Genomic DNA, 26,048 nt, shown 5'->3' on the forward strand with positions numbered 1-26,048 from the left:
CATGCTCCTAAATAATCAATGGATCAATGAACAAATTAAAATAGAGATCAAGGAATATATGGAAACAAATGACAACAACAAGACAAAGCCCCAACTTCGGTGGGATGCAGCGAAAGCAGTCTCAAGAGGAACGTACATAGCAATCCAGGCATACTTAAAGAAGGAAGAACAATCCCAAATGAATAGTCTAACATCACAATTAACAAAACTGGAAAAAGAAGAACAAATGAGGCCTAATGTCAGCAGAAGGAGGGACATAATAAAGATCAGAGAAGAAATAAACAAAATTGAGAAGAATAAAACAATAGAAAAAAATCAATGAAACCAAGAACTGGTTCTTTGAGAAAATAAACAAAATAGATAAGCCTCTAGCCAGACTTACTAGGAGAAAAAGAGAATCAACACACATCAACAGAATCAGAAACAAGAATGGAAAAGTCACGACAGACCCCACAGAAATACAAAGAATTATTAAAGACTACTATGAAAACCTATATGCTAACAAGCTGGAAAACCTAGAAGAAATGGACAACTTCCTAGAAAAATACAACCTTCCAAGACTGACCAAGGAAGAAACACAAAATTTAAACAAACCAATTACCAGCAAAGAAATTGAAGTGGTAATCAAAAAACTACCCAAGAACAAAACCCTAGGGCCAGATGGATTTACCTCGAAATTTTATCAGACATACAGAGAACACATAATACCCATTCTCCTTAAAGTTTTCCAAAAAATAGAAGAGGAGGGAGTACTCCCAAACTCATTCTATGAAGCCAACATCACCCTAATACCAAAACCAGGCAAAGATCCCACCAAAAAAGAAAATTACAGACCAATATCCCTGATGAATGTAGATGCAAAAATACTCAATAAAATATTAGCAAATCGAATTCAAGAATATATCAAAAGGATCATACACCACACCCAAGTGGGATTCATCCCAGGTTTGCAAGGATGGTACAACATTCGAAAATCCATCAACATCATCCACCACATAAACAAAACCAAGGACAAAAACCACATGATCATCCCCATAGATGCTGAAAAAGCATTCGACAAAATTCAACATCCATTCATGATAAAAACTCTCAGCAAAATGTGTATAGAGGGCAAGTACCTCAACATAATAAAGGCCATATATGATAAAACCACAGCTAACATCATACTGAACAATGAGAAGCTCCAAAGCCCCTCACAGTGAAAAGCAGCCTGCTGTTCATTCACCACTGCTGGCACTGCAAGCAAACTGGCTGACCTGCCATTGCTGTGGATCAGCCGGGGAGGAGCCCTGCCCACAGCAACCACAGAGTCTTCTCCCAGCACACAGCTAACTGAGCCAGATCCAGAGGCTGCTGCTACTGAGAGGAAGGGGTGCCATTTTTACAGGAGAACACACCCAACATGCCTGTGGTCCCCAGCAGTGCCCTAGGCCATCCTGAGGGCCACCCCACCCATGGCAGCTGAGGGAATTAACCCAGAGACTGCGCCCTGTGTGCAGTTAACCGCCACAGGCAGGGGAGAGGAGCAAGGTAACCAGCAAGCAGGAAGGGACTTTGTTCTCCCAGCTGACACACACACCACTTGCCAGAGATCACTTCTATCACCATGAAAAGGCAGAAGAATCTGGTCCAGTCCAAAATCACTCAAACACCAGAGAGAGGGCCTGGTGAGATAGATATAACCAATATTCCAGAGAAAGATTTCAAAATAAAAGTCATAACCATGGTGATGGAGCTGCAGAGAAATATGCATGAGGTAAGGGATGAAGTCTAGAGGGAAATAACAGAAATGAAATAATCAATAGAAGTACTTAAGAGCAGACTGGATGACGTGCAAGAGACTGTTAATGGAATAGAAATCAGAGAACAGGAATACAGAGAAGCTGAGGAAGAGAGAGATAAAAGGAACTCTAGAAATGAAAGAACATTAAGAGAACTGTGTGATCAATCCAAATGGAACAATATTTGCATAATAGGGGTATTATGCAAAAGTGTCTTCAAGAAGGTGTCTTTGAATAAATAATTGCTGAAAACTTCCCCAAGCTGGGGAAGGAAACAGTCTCTCAGACTATGGAAGTCCACAGATCTTCCAATACAAGGGACCCAAGGAGGACAACACCAAGACATATATAATAATTAAAATGGCAAAGATCAAAGACAAGGACAGGGTATTAAAGTCACAATTATTGAAACTGGAAAAAGAAGGACAAATGAAGTCCTAAGTCAGCAGAAGGAGGGACATAATAAAGATCAGAGAGGAAATAAATAAAATTGAGAAGAATAAAACAATAGAAAAAAATCAATGAAACCAAGAGCTGGTTCTTTGAGAAAATAAACAAAATAGATAAACCCCCTAGCCAGACTTATTAAGAGGAAAAGAGAAGCTACACACATAAACAGAATCAGAAATGAGAAAGGAAAAATCACGACAGCCCCCACAGAAATACAAAGAATTATTAGAGAATACTATGAGAATCTATATGCTAACAAGCTGGATAACCTAGAAGAAATGGACGACTTCCTAGAAAAATACCTTTCAAGACTGATGGAGGAAGAAACAGAAAATCTAAACACACCAATTACCAGCAACGAAATTGAATCAGTGATCAAAAAACTACCCAAGAGCAAAACTACCCAAGAGCAAAACTTCCCGGCCAGAAGGATTCACTGCTGAATTTTATCAGACATTTAGAGAAGACATAATACCCATTCTCCTTAAAGTTTTCCAAAAAATAGTAGAGGAGGGAATATTTCCAAACTCATTCTATGAAACCAGCACCACTCCAATACCAAAACCAGGGAAATTCCCCACAGAAAAAGAAAATTACAGACCAATGTCCCTGATGAACATAGATGCAAAAATACTCAACAAAATATTAGCAAACTGAATTCAAAAATACATCAAGAGGATCATACACCATGATCAAGTGGGATTCATCTGAGGGATGCAAGGATGATAGAACATTCCAAAATCCATCAACATAATCGACCACATCAACAAAAGATGGACAAAAACCACATGATCATCTCCATTGATGCTGAAAAAGCATTCAACAAAATTCAACATCCATTCATGATAAAAACTCTCAAAAAAATGGGTATAGAGGGCAAGTACTTCAACATAATAAAGGCCATATATGACAAACCCACAAAGGCCATACTTAACAGCAAGAAGCTGAAAGCTTTTCATCTAAGATAGGGCACAAGACAGGGATGCCCATTCTCCCCACTGTTATTCCACATAGTACTGGAGGTCCTAGCCATGGCAATCAGACAAAACAAAGAAATATAAGGCGTCCAGATTGGTAAGGAAGAAGTCAAACTCACAATTTGCAGATGACATGATATTGTACATAAAAAACACTAAAGACTCCACTCCAAAACTACTAGAACTAATATCGGAATTCAGCAAAGTTGCAGATACAAAATTAATACACAGAAATCTGTTGCTTTCCTATACACTAATGATGAACTAGCAGAAAGAGAAATCAGGAAAACAATTCCATTCACAATTGCATCAAAAAGAATAAAATACCTAGGAATAAATCTAACCAAGGAAGTGAAAGACCTATACCCTGAAAACTATAAGACACTCTTAAGAGAAATTAAAGAGGGCACTAACAAATGGAAATTCATTCCATGCTCTTGGCTAGGAAGAATTAATATTGTCAAAATTGCCCTCCTGCCTAAAGCAATCTACAGATTCAATGCAATCCCTATCAAATTACCAACAGCATTCTTCAACGAACTGAAACAAATAGTTCTAAAATTCATATGGAACCACAAAAGACCCTGAATAGCCAAAGCAATCCTGAGATGGAAGAATAAAGCAGGGGGAATCTCGATTCCCAACTTCAAGCTCTACTACAAAGCCACAGTAATCAAGACAACTTGGTATGGGCACAAGAACAGATCCACAGACCAGTGGAACAGAATAGAGAGTCCAGATATTAACCCAAACACATAAGGTCCATAAATATATGATAAAGGGGCTGTGGATATACAATGGGGAAGTGACAGCCTCTTCAACAGCTGGTGTTGGCAAAACTGGACAGCTACATGTAAGAGAATGAAACTGGATCACTGTCTAACCCCATACACAAAAGTAAATTCAAAATGGATCAAAGGTCTGAATGTAAGTCATGAAACCATAAAACTCTTAGAAAAAACATAGGCAAAAATCTCTTGGGCATACACACGAGCAACTTCTTCTTGAACATATCTCCCCGGGCAAGGGAAACAAAAGCAAAAATGGAACAAATGGGACTATATCAAACTAAAACGCTTCTGTACAGCAAAGGACACCATCAGTAGAACAAAAAGGCATCCTACAGTATGGGAGAATATATTCATAAATGACATATCTGATAAAGGGCTGACATCCAAAATACAGAAAGAGCTCATACACCTCAACAAACAAAAAGCAAATAATCCAATTAGAAAATGGGCACAGGATCTGAATAGACAGTTCTCCAAAGAAGAAATTCAGATGACCAACAGGCACATGAAAAGATGCTCCACATCGCTAATCATCAGAGAAATGCAAATTAAAACCACAATGAGATATCACCTCACACCAGTTAGGATGGCCAACATCCAAGAAAAACAACAGCAAATGTTGGCGAGGATGTGGAGAAAGGTGAACCCTCCTATACTGCTGGTGGGAATGTAAATTACTTTAATCATTGTGGAAAGCAGTATGGAGTTTCCTCAAAAAACTCAAAATAGAAATACCATTTGACCCAGGAACTCCACTCTTAGGAATTTACCCTAAGAATGCAGGAGCCCAGTTTGAAAAAGATATATGCACCCCTATGTGTATTGCAGCACTATTTACCATAGCCAAGAAATGGAAGCAACCTAAGTGTCCATCAGTAGATGAATGGATAAAGAAGATGTGGTACATATACACAATGGAATATTATTCTGCCATAAGAAGAAAACAGATCCTACCATTTGCAACAACATGGATGGAGCTAGAGGGTATTATGCTCAGTGAAATAAGCCCGGCGGAGAAAGACAAGTACCAAATGATTCCACTCATATGTTGAGTATAAGAACAAAGAAAAAACTGAAGGAACAGAACAGCAGCAGACTCACAGAACCCAAGAATGGACCAACAAAGAGAAAGGGCTTGGGGAAGATGGGTGGGAAGGGAGGGAGAAGGGGGAAAAAGGAGCATTACGATTAGCACACATAATGTGGGAGTGGGGCACGGGGAAGGCAGTACAACACAGAGAAGGCAAGTAGTGATTCTATAGCATCTTACTATGCTGATGGACAGTGACTGTTATGGGATATGCGGGGGGGACTTGATAATGGGGTGCATCTAGTAACCATAATGTTGCTCATGTAATTATACATTAATGATACCAAAAAAAAAATTGAAAATGTGCTTTTACTATAATCTTCTATAATATCTATGCGTGTATGTGTTAAAATAAGTCAAATGTTTGCATAATCCCTTTAAGTATACAATTTTTAAAATACTGGTTAAGACATTCCTCCCATTTAGAGTGCCCTCTCATTTTCTCTCCAGCAATTTACATCCATTACCTCTTCTATGACAATTAAAAACTAAACTTCTTCCATAAAACCTTTCCTGATTAACCAAGCCCTACACTGGGGTGATCTTTCATTCATTCATTCAGCAAATATTTATTAAAAGCTTGTGATTTGTCAAGCACTGGGCATATAGTGAAAAAAAAGCAAACAGATTCTCTACACTTATAGAGATGGCAGTCCAGCAAAGGTCACAGATTTTCATTAAAAATTATCAACATCCATTTATGGTCAGCAGTACATTCTTCGAGAGATATGAACATAAAAGAAGAATCCCTCACGTGGATCAGAAGGGTATATCGGAGAAAGTGATATTCAAGCTGGCATAGGAATGATAAGTAAGAGTCATCCAGGAGAAGAGAGGAGGGTAAAACATTAAAAAACATTCAACATTCCAGGCAGAGAGAATGCCTTGTGCTGTGGCTGTGAGGAGCTTGGGGTGCTTGAATACGGGAAATAAGGCCAGTGTAGCTGAGGCATGTGGAGTAAAAGGGAAAAGAGCATGTGCTTAGGTTGGGGAAGCAGGCAGAGGTCTTCTAAGCCATGGTGAGGCCATTTATTTTAGATACCTTAACACTAATGTAGGTGTTTTTGCTATAGCACATTTTCCTTTTTTAATAGTATTACTTTACTTTGATAATGCTCATCTTGTCCCTTCAGGTAAATTTTAAAGTGCTAGAGAACAAAACTATGTCTAACTATACCTAGGAAATGATTGTGTTTCTGTTATTCCATCTGTAAAATGGAAAACCCTTGGGAAGAACCCCCAATTTAATGCATCACAGAATAAACAGTAAGGTGGGTACTAAAAGAATGCTCATGAAACGGGAAAGGAAACTTTAATTTCAGTCACCGCATTCCTTGCTATAATACCAGATACTACACAGGTTAGATTGTATTGACATAATTTCTGTCTTTTGGGGTTTATTATCAGAGACAGACTAAAGTCACAGAACAAAACTAAAGCCTATGAAACTAGAATTAGCCTTGTCTCCCAGCATTTCTCAGGTTATTGCCACTTCCCACTCACAGCCTGCCCCACCTCCTTTTTCAGGTCAAAAAAGTTACCTTTTCCCTTCCAATGCACCCTGGCCTGCTTCTGAATACTTGAAAATCCCTGAAGAATTCCATGCAGCTCTCAATGAGGAAATTCTAGTGGGGCACTGGGGACTACTTGGACTCAGCAAATACTGGAAAAGCATACTGGAAACTATGGTAAAGACTAAAATGGCCAGGATGCCCATTTTGATGTTTTCTATGTGTCAAAACAGGTAGCAGCAATGAGACAGGGAAAGAGAACCATCAGACTTTCCCTTTTGGAAACTGATGTGCCACCAGTTGGTGACAGGACTCTCTACTGGAATCATAGATTGTTCCCAGCTTTTATTTGTATGTTAGTTACCACAGATAGCTCATTGGCTTCTTTTGAAAATGTTTGTAAGTAGCAGCAGCCTTAGATTTCCTTAGGCAATATTTTCATTAAATAACAGGGTCATAGAGGGTGAACATGGTCTCCACATTACAGGAGTGATCAATTGTTTTTCACAGTTACACTTTCTGATGTTTCTACTGAAGAATTACTTGAAAAAATACTGTCAAAATGGGTAGCTTTTATTTCTTAGTCAAAAAATGCAAGATCTCTGCTAAAGCTGGTATTTAACAATATTGATAGGCAGGACTTTGTGGTGAGATAATTCTCCATGGACTTCTCTACCATTTCTGCACATTTTAAGAAAAGAAACACTGCCAATCTTTGCTCTGGGGTGTCTTGTCAAGGCTGCTTGTATAATGAACACCCTAGAAAGACAGAGGTAAGATCTCTTTCTAGAGCAAAGATAGGCTTCTTAAATAGGAAATAAAGATAATCCTTTTCTCTCTCTCTCTCTGGGATAAAGATTGGTTGGGCATGTTTGCTAGGTCAGATGGTCCCAAACTTGAAATGGTTCAACTTAATGATTTTGCAACTTTATGATGGAGTGAAAGTAGTACTCATTCAGTAGAAACCACACTTTGAATGCTAATCTTTTTCTGGGCTGGTGATATGCAATAGGGACCCTCTCATGATATGCAATAGGGACCCTCCCAGTCAGCCACACCATCACAAGGGTAAATAACCAACACATTCACCCTTTCTATACCCAGACAAACATTCTGCTTTTCACTGTCAGTACAGTATTCAATAAATTAGATGAGATATTTGACACTTTATTATAAAACAGACTTTGTATGAGTTGAGTTTGCCCAACTGTAGGCTAATGTTAGTGTTCTGACCACATTGAAGATATGCTAAGCTAAGCTATGATGTTCAGTAGGTTATGTGTTTAAAATGCATTTTCTACTTATGATACTTTCAATTTATGATGAACTTATCATAATTGAAGAAGATCTGTAAATCCCCTTATATACTGGGGATTTCCAATCTGGGGGTTCCACAACTGTGATTCAAACTTAGTTCCTCCACAGTACCCACCTGGGCCGTTCTGCATCGCCCCCATTGCCTCCTTAGGGGCCAGGAGAACCAATGTGAACATGAAGCTCATGACTTGCTAAGCTGTGAGGAATAAAGTCCTTTGTCTCTAACCCAGGAGCCTCATGCCTTCTGTCAGCATCCATGAAGCTATGATAGTCTAATTTGTTAGATTACAAATAGGGTAGAAATCTCAGGCCTCTCAGGTTTTGACAAACTTCAATGTGACACTTCACAAGACTTCCCTTAATTTTCTGGCTTTTAAAATGTTTCCAGACCTTGATTTTCATTAATGTTCAAAGCCCATTGAGTTGGGAATTTCATTAAAGGACCAGAAGCATAATTTACATAAAATTTTAAATATCTTTTTGGGTCTTTGAAATTGTTTTAAAAACATTAAATAAAAGTGGACCTATTGTTTTTATTTGTAGTTATCTTTATCTGTAGATATATGCAATGGCTTTGTTTCAAAATAAGGTAGCATACAAAAAGTGAATATAAGATTAATATAAAATAACAAAGAAGAAGTTAAAAAGAAAGAATAGAAGGAATAAGTGAAATGGCTACTTTTCCTTTATATCACTTCCAACATTTTCAATGAATTAAATATGTGTGCTATCGTTTGCCTCATGTCTCATGCCCCTGCCAAACTCTCATCTCCATGAAAGTAGGACTCATGTTTGTCTTGTCCACTGTGAAAGATGCCTGACACATCACAGATGTTTAATACTATTTTTTTTTAAATAAAGTATGAAAGAAAGAGAGAAAGGAGAAAGAGAATGAACAGAATTGTGGTTAACTTATGTAACTTTCTCACTAACGGAACCCTGAGCAATGTGCCTGGTTTTCCCAGTCTCCTTTGAAAACAAGAAAAGCCAACTAGATATAAATGCAAATTGTGTAATTTCCAAGAAAACTCTTATGCCCTACCACATTTTTTCCTTCTTAGTGCTTGGATTATACATGAAGATTAGAGTTCTAGTAACTTCCCTGAGAGGAAAGCTAGAGAATCTGAGTCTTCAATTCTGATATCCTTGAGCTCCTAAACTAATGTCAGCAACCGTATCCCTCCAGACTTCGCATCTAATGATTTAAGCCACAGCTAAGTAGGTGATCTGTGACGTTGTCATCAAATCTAACACTAATTAAAACAGCCCATGAAATACATGCCATAAATTTTTTTAGGTGCAACTATTATACAACTATTTTTCACTCCATTTGTGGTGAGAAGGTGGTTAGAAAAGGGACATAAACTTGGTGAAACATAAATCTAAGAAAAATCATTGGGAGTCCAAGTAAACATATTAACAGAAAATAACTCTTACCACAGTCACTATGAGATTTCAAAATTATCAAAAAATCACTATTCTTAAATATTGACTTCTTCAAAGTTAAAACTTAGTTTTTAGTAAATGTTATGTTTTCATACTTCAAGCATTGGACTAAAAAAGTTTAGTAAGACAACCTCTCATTTGTCATGGATTGCCTGTTTCCTTCCTGGCCTTTTCTTTTTTCCTTATCCATTAGATTTTTACCAGTCAGCAAACTTTTGTGAAAATTCTCAGATTATGCCTTTCCTTTCAATTTCCAGAAAAACCACCCTAAGAGAGTTTTCAACCTTCTAATCCATAATTACTATAATTGCTTTCTAAATGGCCTTTTCAATTCTCCTTTCTCATTCACCTATGTTATTTCATCTCAAATCCTTCCATTCATTATACCATTTCTGCATACAGCCTGGATATAGACTCTTTGCCCTTATTTTACTCTTGTATGTCTTAGTTCTCTACTAAGTGGTAACATCATAAGACATTATGCCCATACTTTTCCATAGTTCTCAATCCTGTCTTCACATTAGAACCATTTGGAGAGCTTTTAAAAAATACTGATGCCCCAGGGCAAGCCCTGATACAACTAATCTGAGCAAGGCTCAGTTATCCATATCTTTTAAAATCCCTCCCCACCATCAACAACCAATGTTGGAGATACAATAATTAACAGAATAAATCTTATACTCCAGTCACTTCATAGCTTTATTCAAATGCTACATACATAGCACTTACATACACATGCATGCACACACACCTACAACCTCCCTCAAATATAACTTACCCATCCTTTGAGTTTGAAATAAATTTTGTGAATAATTCTTTAATGACATCAACACCAATCTCCCTTTCCACTAGCTCCATTTGATGTACCCACCCACCCCCAATCTCTTTAAGCTTCTTTGACTGTTATTTTTTCTGTATCTCATGATTAGCACCTCACAATATGCTGTCAAGGTGCTCATCTGTTAAACAAGCACAATGGCCTAATTGAGTTCAAAAGTCCTTTCCTTCGACTTTAGCAATCAATGAATTTATGATTTGTCTGTACTGCCCAATTTAGGACTCATCACAGATTTGTTTTCCAATAACTATTTGATACCTAAATGTTTCTGTTTCCAACTAAAGTACAGGTTTCTTAAAGGAACATGTTTTTTTAGTTCTGTGTTGTGTCTCTAGCCTCAGCACAATGATAGATACTTAAACATACACTGACTGATATATTAAACCAGATTTAATATAGTATAAAAAATAGAGACGAGTGAAGGGAAATCCATTAAGGAAGAAGTTTCTACAAATTAGGAAGAGTGGTGTGAGTTACTCACCCAGCTCCTACGCTTTCCAGTTATATAGTAATATTACTGGATGGAGTTACTTAACATCAGTTTTCTCACTTGTGAGAAAGAATTAAGAATAGTACCTACTTATAAGGTTGTTGTAAGGATTAAATGAGAATACACATATACACACACATATAAAACAACACAGTTCCTGCCATAAAATAAGCATTTAATAAACATTAATTATTATCGATTGGATAAAGGCAATGAAATAACTAAGAATGAGTATTAAAAGAATAAAATTAGCATAGGAAATACTGTGGGAAGGCTGGGAATGTAGGGTAATAAGTAAAATAATATAAAGTGGCAGTTCAAATAAAATTAAGCACCTATTCAGAGGAAAGCCCCTACCTTGAGCTATGTGGCCTACAAGACAGAACCAGGTGAGAGAATGGCTCACATTCTCTTTGCCCCAATTTCTCTTTGTCACTACCACATGGAAAAGGGAGTTGAGTTATTCACTCATTCATTCAATAAATATTTATTACTATTTGCAAGATACTCTGCTAGAGGCTGAATTATAAAAAATGAGTTTTGCCTGCAGGAGTTTCTGGTATGTTTAGGGAGAGGAAGCATGCATATAAACAAAGCAAAAATACAGGAAGAAATCTGTGCTTGACATACAAATACATAAATAAAATCACTGCAGAAGTTTATAGATGGGAGAAATAAGGGAGGATTTTAAGCAAGAGATTACAATCAAACTGGGCCTTGGAGAGACAAAGATTTGTGTTAAGGAGCTTCTTGCCTTCCCTGCATGAAATCAGCATAAGTTAAGTCCCAGAGAAGGAATATATGGAACACTTCGTAATAATGCTAAGGACTCCTAGAATAGGGGTGGGTGGTGGTGGGTAGAGAGTAGGTAATAATGGCCAAAGTTATCACTACTTGGAGACTGAGTTAGGACATTTGGACCTTCTGTTTTCCAATTCTTTTGGCAAAACCTATATTTTTTCAAATAAAACATTTTAAATTCTATTCACTTGGAGACAAGAATAACAAATTTACCTCTTATACCATATAATCAGATGTTTCATCCAGCCACCTCAACAACAGAACAGCACTATATTCCTTAAAGACTATTGTACTTCAGGATCAAAGATTTTTGCTGTCTACTTTATATTTATTTGCTTAGGCACAAGAGGTTATTGAGATCAAAGCTTCAATAGTTTGGGCTTAGATAAGCTAGGGTAGGAAAATGAGAATCCTGATATCACAGTTCTACACTGAATCTTTACAGTATTGACCAAAGAGAAAAGACCACTGGAACCATCACTGTAACAGGAGTAGGTAAACTTTTTCTTTAAAGGGTTAGATAATAAATGTTTTCAATTTTGCTAGTCATAGAGTTTCTGTTGCAACTATTCAATTCTGGTGTTGTAGGAAGAATGTGCCACAGACAATACATAAACAAGTGAATGTGGCTGTGCGTAAAACTTTATTTACAAAAGCAGGTTGTAGGTTGGAATTGGCCCATAGGCTGTAGTTTGCTAATCCTTCATTTATAACATTAAGATTTATTTCTTTCTCAACCTATATGTCCATCACAGGTTGACTAGACACATGTCTCTTTACTTCAGCACCCAAAATGATGGAGCAGCCCCATTATCCTCAGCAGTCAGAGTGGCAATGGGAAGAAAGTTCTGAAGGGTCTCAAACAGGTAATCAAATGATCCAAACATTACTTCCATTTACCACTTACTGGCCAGAACTATTTATATGACTCCACTAATCTTGAGGGGCTTCCTACTGTAACCATATGATATCTGGAAGGCAGAGAGCTTGAAATAGTTGACAAGGAGCATTAGTGACTACCAAAATCTAGTTTAATTGAACGATGGTTTTTGGAAAAGTTTCCTTTCATTCGAAAAAGTTCAGTGAGTATAGTACTGATAAACAGTAGTTCTTCAAGATAAGCTAATAGATATTTCAACTAATAATCATTCTAGATATATACAGTTGAAAGACCATGACCTCTCAAAAGATTTATTCTTCTGTGAGAAATTCATTTGGCATATTTCACTTTATATAGTACCTTAAGAAAGAATAATTGATGAAAGAGAGAACAAGTGATTGAGAAAAAAACTTCATGGTCAGAATGACAGATTTCCATCATATATAATAAGGTACAAAATAGCTTAAATATGCATATATAATTATAGATCTCATTATGCTTCTTAATTTTTTAAATTTACATATTTTTCTTATAATTAAACTTCACATCCAAGATTATATATTCCAATATCTTTCAACCAGATTTTTCCTTACAAATAAGTTCTGAAAAAAATTATTAGCTTCACTATAAGAATTCTAAGATTATTTTAATTATAAGAATATACACCAGGAGTTATATATTAATTTGTAAAAGAACTAAAGACATTTAGTGGAAATGCCATCTATCTATTTATTTATTTATTTATTGTTTTTCACTTTAAAAAAAATTAAGGTATCATTGATATACAATCTTATGAAGGTTTCACATGAGCAACACTGTGGTTTCAACATTCCCCCACATTATCAAGCCCCGACCCCACTGCAGTCACTCTCCATCAGTGTAGTAAGATGCTATAGAGTCATTACTTGTCTTCTCTGTGCTATACTGTTTTCCCCGTGACATACCTATATTGTGAGTGCTAATTATAGTGCCTCTTAATTCCCTTCTCCCTCCCTAACCCCTTCTCTTTGGTTACCACTAGCCCCTTCTTGGAGTCTGTGAGTCTGCTGCTGTCTTGTTCCTTAAGTTTTGCTTTGTTGTTATACTCCACAAATGAGTGAAATCATTTGGTAATTGTCTTTCTCCGACTCGCTTATTTCACTGGGCATAATATTCTCTAGCTCCATCCATGTTGTTGCAAATGGTAGGATTTGTTTTCTTCTTATGAAATGTCATTTATTGGTAAATAAATGAGATTAAGTTGACAATTTTCTACATTATTGCCTACTTACTGACATCAATATAAAGAAGTCTATGAACTAGTAGTTACAAAAAAGGACTTTGCAATTGTACATACTAATAACAAATGATAAAATTCCAAGGAAATGATGCTCATATAAAGAGAACCATATGACTCTTAAGAACTGGAAGGGAACTGAAAAATAATCAATCCAACTTTCAACACTACTCAGTTCTCAAAGGCAACAACAAGTGACATTGAAGATTACATACCAATGCCTGTAGGATAGGGGCTGATTTACTTTTAAAATCAGATTGATATTATAATGTAATTTTATATTTGTAAAAAATATTTTGTTTTTACAATAAGAACTACAGAAAGTAAATGTATTTTGTTAAGAGAGTTATGAAGATGATGAAGTAAGGAAGAATTTGGAGTGCACCCAATAATTAATTCAGTATATGACATTATATCACCTGATGCTTATTTACACAGGTGCAGTAAAATTAGGGATAGTATTTACACTGCATCTGATAAAATAAGAGTTTCACATTTTAAGATGAGTATATAAAAATCAAGGCTGATTCTTTGCTTAATGCAAATATGCAAAAGGGAATTTCAAACTCTCCTCACACTTATTTTGTAACATCCTCCACTTCATTGAATTAAAGTTTATCTCTGGGTTATATAAATCAGAGCATTTCCAATCTGCCTTCAGGCACCATGTCAGTTGGCAGACAGTAAGCCACTAAAGTAGACATATATGAAATAAAAATAAATTTAGCTTACTGGAGAACAGGCTTGACTAGATACCTGGAATAGCCTCACTTTTCAACAACTGCCTTAGCCTTTTCCAAAATACGGAATTACTATAATCAATTCTATTACATTTCCCACACTTTTTTTAACACACACACACACACACATACATACACACACACACACACAGCCTTTTTAGATAGCTGCAGGTGGTAGGCAAAAAAAGAAAATCTGACCAAGCTTTCATTAAGTTAGGATGTGCATATTCTTCAAAGGAAGATCCAGTACCATTAATGTGCTGTCTGTATAACTATGCTTTGAAATGGCATTACATGGTCTTATTGAGTATGATTTTATTCAAAATTTCACAGATGCTATTTTTAAAAAATACATTTGGGATTTTTTTAACTCCTCAAAATGTGATTTTCTGTGCCATGCCAGTTTAGAAAGCTTTGAGATTTATTATCAGAATATAGCCACAAAAGTTGTGAACTTCTTGTGTGAAATAGCTTTCTGAATCACAAGGATTATAAAGAACTCCCATCACTGGAGAAATTCTCAGAAATTCTTGCCTATTGGTGTTTACTCAAAGAGAAAAACAGAAAAAATAAATAGAAAATAAATGAGAAAAAAAGAGGGGACAAAATGTTCTAGATAGCTATTTGATGGCTAAAGTTATCAAATTTTAAGTTTTGTTAAAGCTCATAACTCTTCTGAGCTGTTATATGTGATAAAAAAATAAATTATACTTAGATTTGTTTCATGGCTAAAGAAACCAGACCATTTTATCAAGACAGAGACACTACCACAATAGCAACTGACTTTGAGGTTATAACAAAATTTGTTGAGGTTATAACAAAAATCCTTTTCTTAAGGATTGGTTACCAACCAACTGATTAATGCAGTCTCCTTGAAACAAATAACAGTGCTGAATTCATAATTGAGATGTACAATGAGACTCAGTAGACAAATATTCCCCTTTCTTTTTTTTAATGTTCTATATCATTCACCAACAAGCATTAGCTTCCAAAACTCTATGCAACAATCTTCAAGAAGGTTTTAGACTTGTTGTCAGGGCAGTCAATTGTGTGGAAAATAAAATAACAATATGTCAAAACCTGGTTATCTGCTTTGCTTTAAGATTTGGATGCCAATCACAAGTTATGTTCCACACTGACTTTTGTTGGTTGTCAAAGGGAAGGAGCTTGACCAGGCTTATGAACTGAATACTAGAGAGTTGCCACTCAAAAGACCAGTTATTTCAAAAACAGATCATCTTGGAGGAGCTTGGGATGTTTACTTGGTAATCCAAGGTTGTCAATATATTCAACCTGAAGCTTTAAGGGACAAGCATCAAATATCATTGTTCATTTCAATTATTATAGCAAACATTTTAAGCCAAACAACAACTATGAATAGAGCAAACTGGTGGTAAAATGCCCTTCATTTTCTTATTTGGATGATGCTATCAAATACCTCCTCACTGGCCTCCCTACTTTCATGCCTATATCCATTTTCCCCAGAGAAGCCAGGGAGATCTGCAAAAATAAATCAGCTCGTTTAACTCCTTTGCTTAAGATGCTCCAAAAACTTTCCAGCACACTTAAAATAAAATCCCAACTCCTCCAGCTAGTCTACCAGCCTCACATGCCCTGGCCCCTGCCTGTTTCAAATGCTCAGCCTCCTCCATTCTCGCCCTTACTCACCTAGCCAAACTTTCCTTTTGTTCCTCCCCAAACACTCCATTCTCATTCCACCTGGGGTCTTTTGCACCAGCTGTCCCTTATTCCTACAGAGGGCTAGATTATCCTTGTCCCTCATTTCTTGGCTTTAATGCCACCTCCTCAGAGAGCCCCCTCCTTGACCAGCCAACCGGTCACTTCCTGCATAACTTTAGTGGGTCCAGTTTATGCCCCAATAATAGGCCCATGAGGCCCATGTATCTCTGTCCCTAGTCACTGTGGGTCCTCAACCACTAGCCTTGCCTCCCTGTCAGAATGACCTAATAACCAATCATTACAGGTCCTTCAGTAATAAAACCCTGACCACTGCCACCATGGTAGCCTTTAGAGATCAACAAGCCCCACAGACAGTGCCAAATAACAGGAAGAGTCCACCATGCTTGCCTAGATTCTGGGTGTGGCTTTGCCAAGGGCTTCTTAGAGGAACTTGCAGGACAGTTAGCAGAGACTGGAGATGGCAAGGAAGCAGCAGATCTATTGCTCAGCCTTACTCCTCTACCCTGAAAGGGAAAACTTTATGCAGCCTTCTGAAAACATCCTACAAGACAAATATCGACTCTGTTGGAAACCTGTGGCCAGTTTGATAATGCATTCCCTGGAATTAGCTTTCCCTCCTTCTCTGCCCCCTTTTCCTTTTTTCCTCTCACTCTCATCTCCCTGGTATTGTACCCTTAATAAACCATTATCATGCAAGCTTTTATCTCAAGTGCTTCTAGGGGAGCCAGGGTAAAGCAGTGACACTATTTTCATTCAATTCCTAGTATTTTCTTGTCTAACTCTGTTTTTATGTCTATTCCCTATCACCAGCCTCCCTGAGCTGTGGTCCCCTCACCTCAACATACACAGAATGTAAAAGTTTAGAATTTGAGGACAGATACTTTATCTGCCTTATTCACTAAGTCTTTGAACAAGTGCCTTACTGTGGGGAAATGGAAGTTCCTATGACCAGGATCCTCACCTGACCCTAAACTACTTGATGATGTAATTGGCCTACTGCTAGGCTAATGCTTCCATACCCATAGGCAATAAGCTATTACTGACTGATTTACTATATAAGGGGCTCTGCCCAGTGCTCTGGGCAAAGGCAGAGATGGAGGTAGATTATGGGCCTGTGGACATCTGGATGCAGACATGATTCTAGTGCTTGATCTACTGCTGGGAGTATAATGCCAGCTATAAACCCTTTCACCCAAGAACGTTCCATTGTCATTGTCATTTCTTGGTCTCACTGGATCCATAGTGAACTGAACTTGCCCAGGATTGAAACCTTCAGGCAAGACACTTACTCATAATAAGTGCTTAATAAATATTTTTTGAATGAGTAAAAAGAACACAATAGCCCAGCACCAAAGCCAACAGTGCATGCCAATCTGACTATAAAAGCAACTTGAAATTCAGTGGGAATAAATCTGTATTGTTGACTGCTGTGTCTTCAAGGACCAGCATAATCCCTGGTAAACAGCTGCTTTTAAAAAATATGTGTGACTGATTAATGAATTGGAAAGCAATGGCAAGAGTAATGATGAGAAACTATTGGCAAGAATGGGAAAAAGAAATCATTAGAAGCTCCTAGTCACAACCTTCTCCTAAGAGCAGGTCAGAGAAAGTGGGCATAATTACAAGGATCTCTTATTTTATTGTGGTTCACTTTATTGCACTTCTCATATACTGCATTTTTTACAAATTAAAGGTCTGTGGCAACCCTACATCAAGAATGTCTAGTGATGCCATTTTTCCAACTATATTTACTCATTTCATGTCTCTGTGTCACATTTCAGTAATTCTCACAGTATTTCAAACTTTTTCATTATTATTATATTTGTTAGAGTGACCTTTGATCAGAGATCTTTTTTTTGTATCATTAATCTACAATTACATGAAGAACATTACGTTTACTAGGCTCCCCCCTTCAACAAGTTCCCCCCACATACCCCTTCACAGTCACTGTCCATCAGCATAGTAAGACGCTGTAAAATCACTACTTGTCTTCTCTGTGTTGCACAGCCCTCCCTGTGCCCCCACACCCACTATACATGCTAATCGTAATGCCCCCTTTCTTTTTCCCCACCCTTATCCCTCCCTTCCCACCCATCCTCCCCAGTCCCTTTCCCTTTGGTAACTGTTAGTCCATTCTTGGGTTCTGTGATTCTGCTGCTGTTTTGTTCCTTCAGTTTTCCTTTGTTGTTATACTCCACATATGAGTGAAATCATTTGGTACTTATCTTTCTCTGCCTGGCTTATTTCACTGAGCATAATACCCTCTAGCTCCATCCATGTTGTTGCAAATGGTAGGATTTGTTTTCTTCTTATGGCTGACTAATATTCCATTGTGTATATGTACCACATCTTTTTTATCCATTCATCTACTGATGGACACCTAGGCTGCTTCCATATCTTGGTTTTTGTAAATAGTGCAGTGATAAACATAGGGGTGCATCTGTCTTTTTCAAACTGGAGTGCTGCATTCTTAGGATAAATTCCTAGAAGTGGAATTCCTGGGTCAAATGGTATTTTTATTTTGAGTATTTTGAGGAACCTCCATACTGCTTTCCACAATGGTTGAACTAATTTACATTCCCACCAGCAGTGTCGGAGGGTTCCCCTTTCCCCACAACCTCGCCAACATTTCTTGTTGTTTGTCTTTTCGATGATGGCTATCCTTACTGGTGTGAGGTGATATCTCATTGTGGTTTTAATTTGCATTTCTCTGATGACAAGAGATGTGGAGCATCTTTTCATGTGTCTGTTGGTCATCTGAATTTCTTCTTTAGAGAACTGTCTATTCAGCTCCTCTGCCCATTTTTTAATTGGATTATTTGCTTTTTGTTTGTTGACGTGTGTGAGCTCTTTATATATTTTGGATGTCAACCCTTTATCGGATCTGTCATTTATGAATATATTCTCCCATACTGTAGGGTACCTTTTTATTCTATTGATGGTGTCCTTTGCTGTACAGAAGCTTTTTAGCTTGATACAGTCCCACTTGTTCATTTTTGCTTTTGTTTCCCTTGCCCAGGGAGATATGTTCATGAAGAAGTCACTCATGTTTATGTCCATGAGATTTTTGTGTGTGTTTTTTTCTAAGAGTTTTATGGTTTCATGACTTACATTCAGGTCTTTGATCCATTTTGAATTTACTTTTGTGTATGGGGTTAGACAGTGATCCAGTTTCATTCTCTTACATGTAGCTGTCCAGTTTTGCCAGCTCCATCTGTTGAAGAGACTGTTATTTCCCCATTGTATGTCCATGGCTCCTTTATCGTATATTAATTGGCCATATATGTTTGGGTTAATGTTTGGAGTCTCTATTCTGTTCCACTGGTCTGTGGCTCTGTTCTTGTGCCAGTACCAAATTGTCTTGATTACTGTGGCTTTGTAGTAGAGCTTGAAGTTGGGGAGCGAGATCCCCCCCACTTTATTCTTCCTTCTCAGGATTGTGATCAGAGATCTTTAATATTACTATTGTGCTTGTTATGGGATACTGCAAACTGTGCCCAGATAAGATGGTGAAATTAGTTAATAAATGTTGCATGTGTTCTGACTGCTCCACTGACTGACTGCTTCCCATTTCCCTCTCTTCTTGGTCCTCCCTATTTCCTGAGACACAAAAGTACTGAAATTGGGGCAATTAATAAACCCCAAATGGCCTCTAAGTGTTCAAGTGAAAGGAAGAGTCACATGTCTTTCATTTTAAACCAAAAGCTAGAAATGATTAAGCATGGTGGGGAAGTCATGTCAAAAGCTGAGAGAGGCTGAAAGGTAGGCCTCTTGTTCCAAACAGTCAAGTTATGAATGCAAAGAAAGAGTTCTTGAAAGAAACTAAAGTTTTGCTACAGTGAGCACACAAATGATAGAAAAGCAAACTGCCTTAGTGCTGACAAGGAAAAAGTTTGGGTGGTCTGGATGGAAAATCAAACCAGCCACAACATTCCCTTAAGCTATAGGCTAATCCAGAGCAAGGCCCTAACTCTCTCCCATTCATCTACCAAGGCAGAGAGTTGTGAGGAGGCTGCAGAAGCACAATTTGAAGCTTACAGAGGGTGGTTCATGAGGTTTAGGGAAAGAAGCCATCTCCAAACTCCAGGTTTAAGGCAAGAAGCCATCACCTTGCATAAAGGTGCAAGGTGAAGCCACAAGTGCTAATGGAGAAGCTGTTTGAAGTTATCCAGATTTAGTTAAGATAATTAATGAAGGTAGCTACACTGAACAACAGATTTTTAATGTAAACAAAACAGCCTTCTATGAGAAGAAGGTATCATCTAAGACTTTCCTAGCTAGAGAGAAGTCAATGCCTGGTTTCAAAGCTTCCAAGGACAGGCTGACTCTCTTGTTAAGGCTAATGCAGCTGGTGACTTTAAGCTGAAGCCAAGGATTATTTACCATTCCAAAAATCCTAAGGCCTTTAAGAATTATGCTAAATCTACTCTGCCTGTGCTCTCTAAATAGGGCAACAACAAAAGCCTGGATGACAGCACATCTGTTTTCAACATGGTTTACTGAATATTTTAAGCCCACTGTTGATAACTGTTGCTGAGAAAAAGATTCCTTTCAAAATATTACTGCTCATGACAATGCACCTGGTCACACAAGAGCTCTGATGGATACAGCGAGATTAATTTTGTTTTCACAAATTCTAACACAACATCCATTCCACAGTACACGGATCAAGGAGTGCCAACTTTCAAGTCTTATTATTTAAGAAATACATTTCATAAGGCTATAGCTGCTAGAGACAGTGATTCCTCTGAAGGATCTGGGCAAAGTAAGTTGAAAACTACGGAAAAGAGTCACCATTCTAGATGCTATTAAGAACATTTGTGACTCATGGCAAGTGGTCAAAATATCACCATCACAGGAAGTGTGGTAGTTGAGTCCAAACCTCATGGATGACTTTGAAGGAGATAAAGACTTCAGTGGAGGAAGTCACTGCAGATGTGGTGCAAATAGCAAAAGAACTAAAGTTAGGAATGGAGCCTAAACATGCAACTGAATGGCTGCATCTCATGACAAAACTTGAATGCATGAGGAGTTGCTTTTGATGGATGAGCAAAGAAAGTAGTTTCTTCAGATGGAATCTACTCCTGGTGAAGATGTGCAGATTGTTGAAATGACAACAAAGGATGTAGAATATTGCATAAGTTTAGCTGATAAAGGAGTGGCAGGTATCAAACAGCTTTGTATGCTACAGAGAAACCATTTGTGAAAGGAAGGAAGAATCAATGTGGCAAACTTCTTCGTTGTCTTAAGACATTGCCACAGCCACTCCAACCTTTAGCAGCCACCATACTGATCAGTTAGCAGCCATCAACACTGAGGCAAGACCTTCCACTAGCAAAAAGATTACAATGTGCTGAAAGCTCAGATGATGGTTAGCACTTTTTAGCAATAAAGTATTTTTATGTTAAGGTATGGACATTGATATTTTAGACACAATGCTATTGCACACTTAATACACTACACTGAGTGAAAACATACTTTTATATGCATTTGGGAATCAAAAAATTTAACCGACTTGCTTTATTGCAATACTTGTTTTATTGTGGTGGTCTGGAACTGAACCTTGCTATATCTCTGAGGTATGGCTGTATGTGTCAAAATAAATAAGCAAAAACATTAATCAGAACCTCATGAAAAAATGATTACATAAGGTTAAAAATATACACTAACAAGTGTTTCTTTATAATAAGATCAAAAAGAAATAAAAGTTTCCTGGATGAAGGTCATGAACTTCATACAGCAGCACTAAACAAAGATGACTCTTTTATAACAAATTGAAGTTGCACTCTAGTCATGAAACCAAAATGTGCAGTTTCTGTCCTTCCGAGTTGGTTAAAAAAAAATCCAGCATGCAGCCTGGGATTCATACTCTAAACACTAATCATCTATCACTTACATTATCAAAGGAATAGGAATCCATTTGTGCTACAAATAGCAGCCCATTTTAGTTATACTAACTATTTCAAGTAGAGGGAAGCATTAGTAAAGATTGACTAACCCATTTGAAATGATAATGCTTCATATGATCATAATTTCCATTGTTCTTGTATTTCTATTACCTCATTTAATCTCATGTCAGCCCTGTTAAGTTAGGCACATTCTCTCCAATTAATAGAAAATAGGCAGAAATAATCAAACAGGTAACAGGACATGTCCATGATCACAGACATAGAAAATGGACTTCCTGCTCCAAGTCCACTTTTCCTATTCCATCATGGCATTTTCAGGCCTCAACTTATTAGAAACACATTATCCATGCAATAACAATAAACCTATATCATACGTTTACTCATTCACTTTTTTATTCAGTAAGAATGAATTTTTTTGGTGCATACTATGAGTGAACCATGGTTCTAAGGACTGGAAATGTCATAGCTAATAAGATAAAGCCTCTGCTCTCATGGAGCTTAAGTTCAAAACAGAAAGACAGATGAAAAATAAATAACTTGACAGAGAATGTATAATTCTAAAATGATACTGATTAAATGAGTCCAAAAGCCAAATATTGTATTTTCAGTATGTCCATGTCCAATAGGCTATATCATCATAATGCCCAAACACCTTCACATTGGGTGTCACATAGACCAAATAAACAGGTAATCATCTGACCTTTCCCATTTTGGACATCAAATACATACACATTTGGCTGGCTCTGCCTTGTAGCAGTGGTTCCCAAAGGCTGTGATACAATCCACTTGTGGTACATGATAATATTTTTACCACCCAAGGCAAAATGAGAAATAATTTTCTTCATCAAAGGGAAAATGAGAAGCAATAAAATAAGTTCTTCATAGAACTAACTTATCCAAGGCCATGGAAAGGATCTAAACATCATCTCAAAGGCACAAAAAATAATATCTAGTACATATAAAAATTATGTTTACATTATACTGTAGTCTATTAAATGTGCAATAGCATATGTAATAAGGTTTGTACTTTACTTAAAAATACTATATTGCTTAAAAAATGCTAATAATCACCTGAGCTTACAGTGAGTTGTAATCACTGATTACAGCTCACCATAACAAATATAATGCAAAAATTTGAAATATTGCAAGAATTACCAAAATGTGACAAAGAGACATGAAGTGTGCAAATGCTACTGAAAAATGGCACCAACAGTCTTGCTTGATGCAGGGTTGCCACAAACCTTCAATTGATATAAAACACAATATCTGACAAGTGCAATAAAGCAAAATGCAATAAAATGAGGTATACCTGGTACATACTCAGTTACCATTAAATATTTATTGAATGAATGCATGCATGAATATTTGTCAGGCGACTGATCCTCTGACCTCTCTACTACCTTTCTACAATATGGTGGTGGAATTCCAAAAGTTCCTCCTCCTGCCATTTGTCATTTTATTAGCTTTCACAGCCAGTTACAGCAATGAGAGAGAGGATACAAAGAACAATGCCGTTTGTACCAAAACTCTGTCATATTCTGGCATACTCATTTCCACCCCAGTAAACACCTCAACCTAGACAATAAAATGCTATATCTGAGCCTCCAAGGGTAATTTTGAAATCCTGCCAGAGATTCAGAAGTGTTTGTGAAGAAGTTTTGATGGCTGGAAAATATGAACAGAAAGCTATACTGAGTTTCCATAAACAAGGTTAAGGGGCATGAAATTTTCTAGCTGCTCAATGTATCTCAGGGTCATGGGTTCCACTGAGTAGAATCAAAGCATTAAACAAGGTGAGGGAATGCTACATCTAAGTGTTTGGGTCACAAGTAAGTGATACAACATGACCCCATATATTTTGAAAGTGAAAGTGCTATTCAAATTTTGGGTTGTAAGACCAGAATGATAGGGTTTCTAGGCCTCTGATCAATAAAAATTGACCAGAAGCCCCTGAGGGTAGAGCCTTGTCTGTTTGTCACTGAATGCCTTTCTAGGCCTAAGAAAGAGAAGTAGAATATGAAGGCTAATAGGAATTTAGAAAATTAAGTTATTATTCTTTTTTAAAATATATATTTTGTTAACAATGGCTACAGTTCTCCTTTTGTGTACTAAATCCTTTTAATATACTCTTTTAACAGAGGCCCTTTTAACATTCCTGGCCAACATACCTAAAATAAGAAAATAATTATATAGCACTATTAATACATAATGACAGAAATACTACAAATGTGAGTGACATTGAACAGCTGCCCTAGAGAATAATTCTGAGCACCTGGCTTATCAGGTGGATGTAGAGGTACAAGCCCATACTATTGAATTCTGACCAATCAGTGAAGAAGACTCTTGGCTAAACTAGACCTCAAGTTATCTTGTTCAACCTTTCTACTTATAGGTGAAAAAAAAACTGAATCTGAAAGCAAAAACATATGCCTAGAATCAAACAGTGAACAGTGGCAGATGCTAGTCTACTAATATTCAGGTCAGATACCAGGAGGGAAAACCTACACTGTTTTATCCTACAGATTTCAAACTTCTTATTCAAAACCCTCTTTAAAAATCTGGAAATGTATAAAAAGAGCCATAAGGCTTTATTATTTGGTATATACCAAAGGTCAAATATTTATAACTATATTCCTGTTAACATAATGGTTTTGTTTACTGCTATATCCCTAGCAACTAGAATAGTCCCTAGCACATAGTAGGCACTTGATAAATAGTTGTTAAAAGAAATGAATCCCAATACCCAACAATATGGCAATACCTAAGAAACTGTAGTACATGGATGTGGGGTATTAACAATGACCAGAAAATCACAATATCATTAACACACTCACCAAAATGGCTAAAATTAAAAAGACTGACCATAACAAGTGTTGGTGAAGATATAGAATAACTGCAACCCCCACACACTCCTAGTAGGAATATGAATTTGCTCAGCCACTTTGGAAAATTCCTTGTCAGTATCTATTAAAGCTAAATGTATATACCCCAATGTCCCAGCAATTCCACTCCAAGATATACATATCCAACAGGAGTGAGTAAATATATCCACCAAAAGATATATGTACAAGAACATATATCATTATTTATAATAGTAGAACACTAACTGGAAAGAACCCACATTTCTATTAACAGGAGAATGGATAAATTATTATGTAGCTTATAATGGATGCTACACAGTAATGTAAAATAATAAATTAAGATACTCAGCAACATGTAGAACATCACAGGTGTTAATTTGCACAAAAGAACCCAGGCCCCAAAAGTGTATACTGTATAATTCCATTTATATGAAACTAAAAACAGGCAAAACTAATTAATGATGATAAAGATCAGAATAGTGGTTAACTCAGGGAACTATTAATAGAAGATATAAGAAGAAACCTTCTGGGCTGCTGGAAATGTTCCATATCTTAGTTTTGATGGTGACTGCAGGTGTGAATAACTGCTTTAAAATTTCAGAAAGCTATATACTTATGATATGTGCCCTTTAATGTATGTAGGTTATATTCAATTTATAAAAGGAGAAAAAATCATTTAAAATTTAAATGAAAAAAATATAAATTAGTCATACATAATAAAGGCATAATGTTTAGTAATAAATGAAGATTACCCCCAAAATATGCATTCCTTCATTGCAGTGATGCACAGGTATGTGTCTAGGCATTAGATGTCAGATAATAATTTGACTATTTGGTAGAAAGTTTAATGTTTGGTTGTAAACTTTTTTTCTTGCTTAGTTACTATAGCTTCTTTTAAAGATCAGATTCCCTGATTAATCCTAACTCACTTAAATCATTCATAAACCGAACTGCTCAGAAATGGGGTTGAGTTTCAATAAAGACAGCTGAAATGGAATGAAACATATCAAACATGTTTCAATAAATAAGCTTATAATGATAAAAAAAAAACCTTATTGGTCATCTTTGGAAGCTTATAGAAAATGAAATCAACAAAAATGGGTAAGTAAGGAAAAAGAATTGAGAATTCATCTTCCCTCATCACTGGGTAACCAAATAGTAGCAGAGGAGAAGTGTCTCTATGTCAAAT

The 26,048-nt window shown here is 36.8% G+C and overlaps 1 protein-coding gene across 1 annotated transcript in view; it reads right to left on the reverse strand.

The window, feature by feature from the left end:
* Positions 1-26,048, reverse strand: part of DCDC1 (doublecortin domain containing 1) — a 427,548-nt gene that overhangs the window by 265,373 nt on the left and 136,127 nt on the right. The window lies entirely within an intron of this gene.

Source organism: Manis pentadactyla, chromosome 9, assembly GCF_030020395.1.
Source record: "Manis pentadactyla isolate mManPen7 chromosome 9, mManPen7.hap1, whole genome shotgun sequence".
Taxonomy (NCBI): Eukaryota; Metazoa; Chordata; class Mammalia; order Pholidota; family Manidae; genus Manis; species Manis pentadactyla.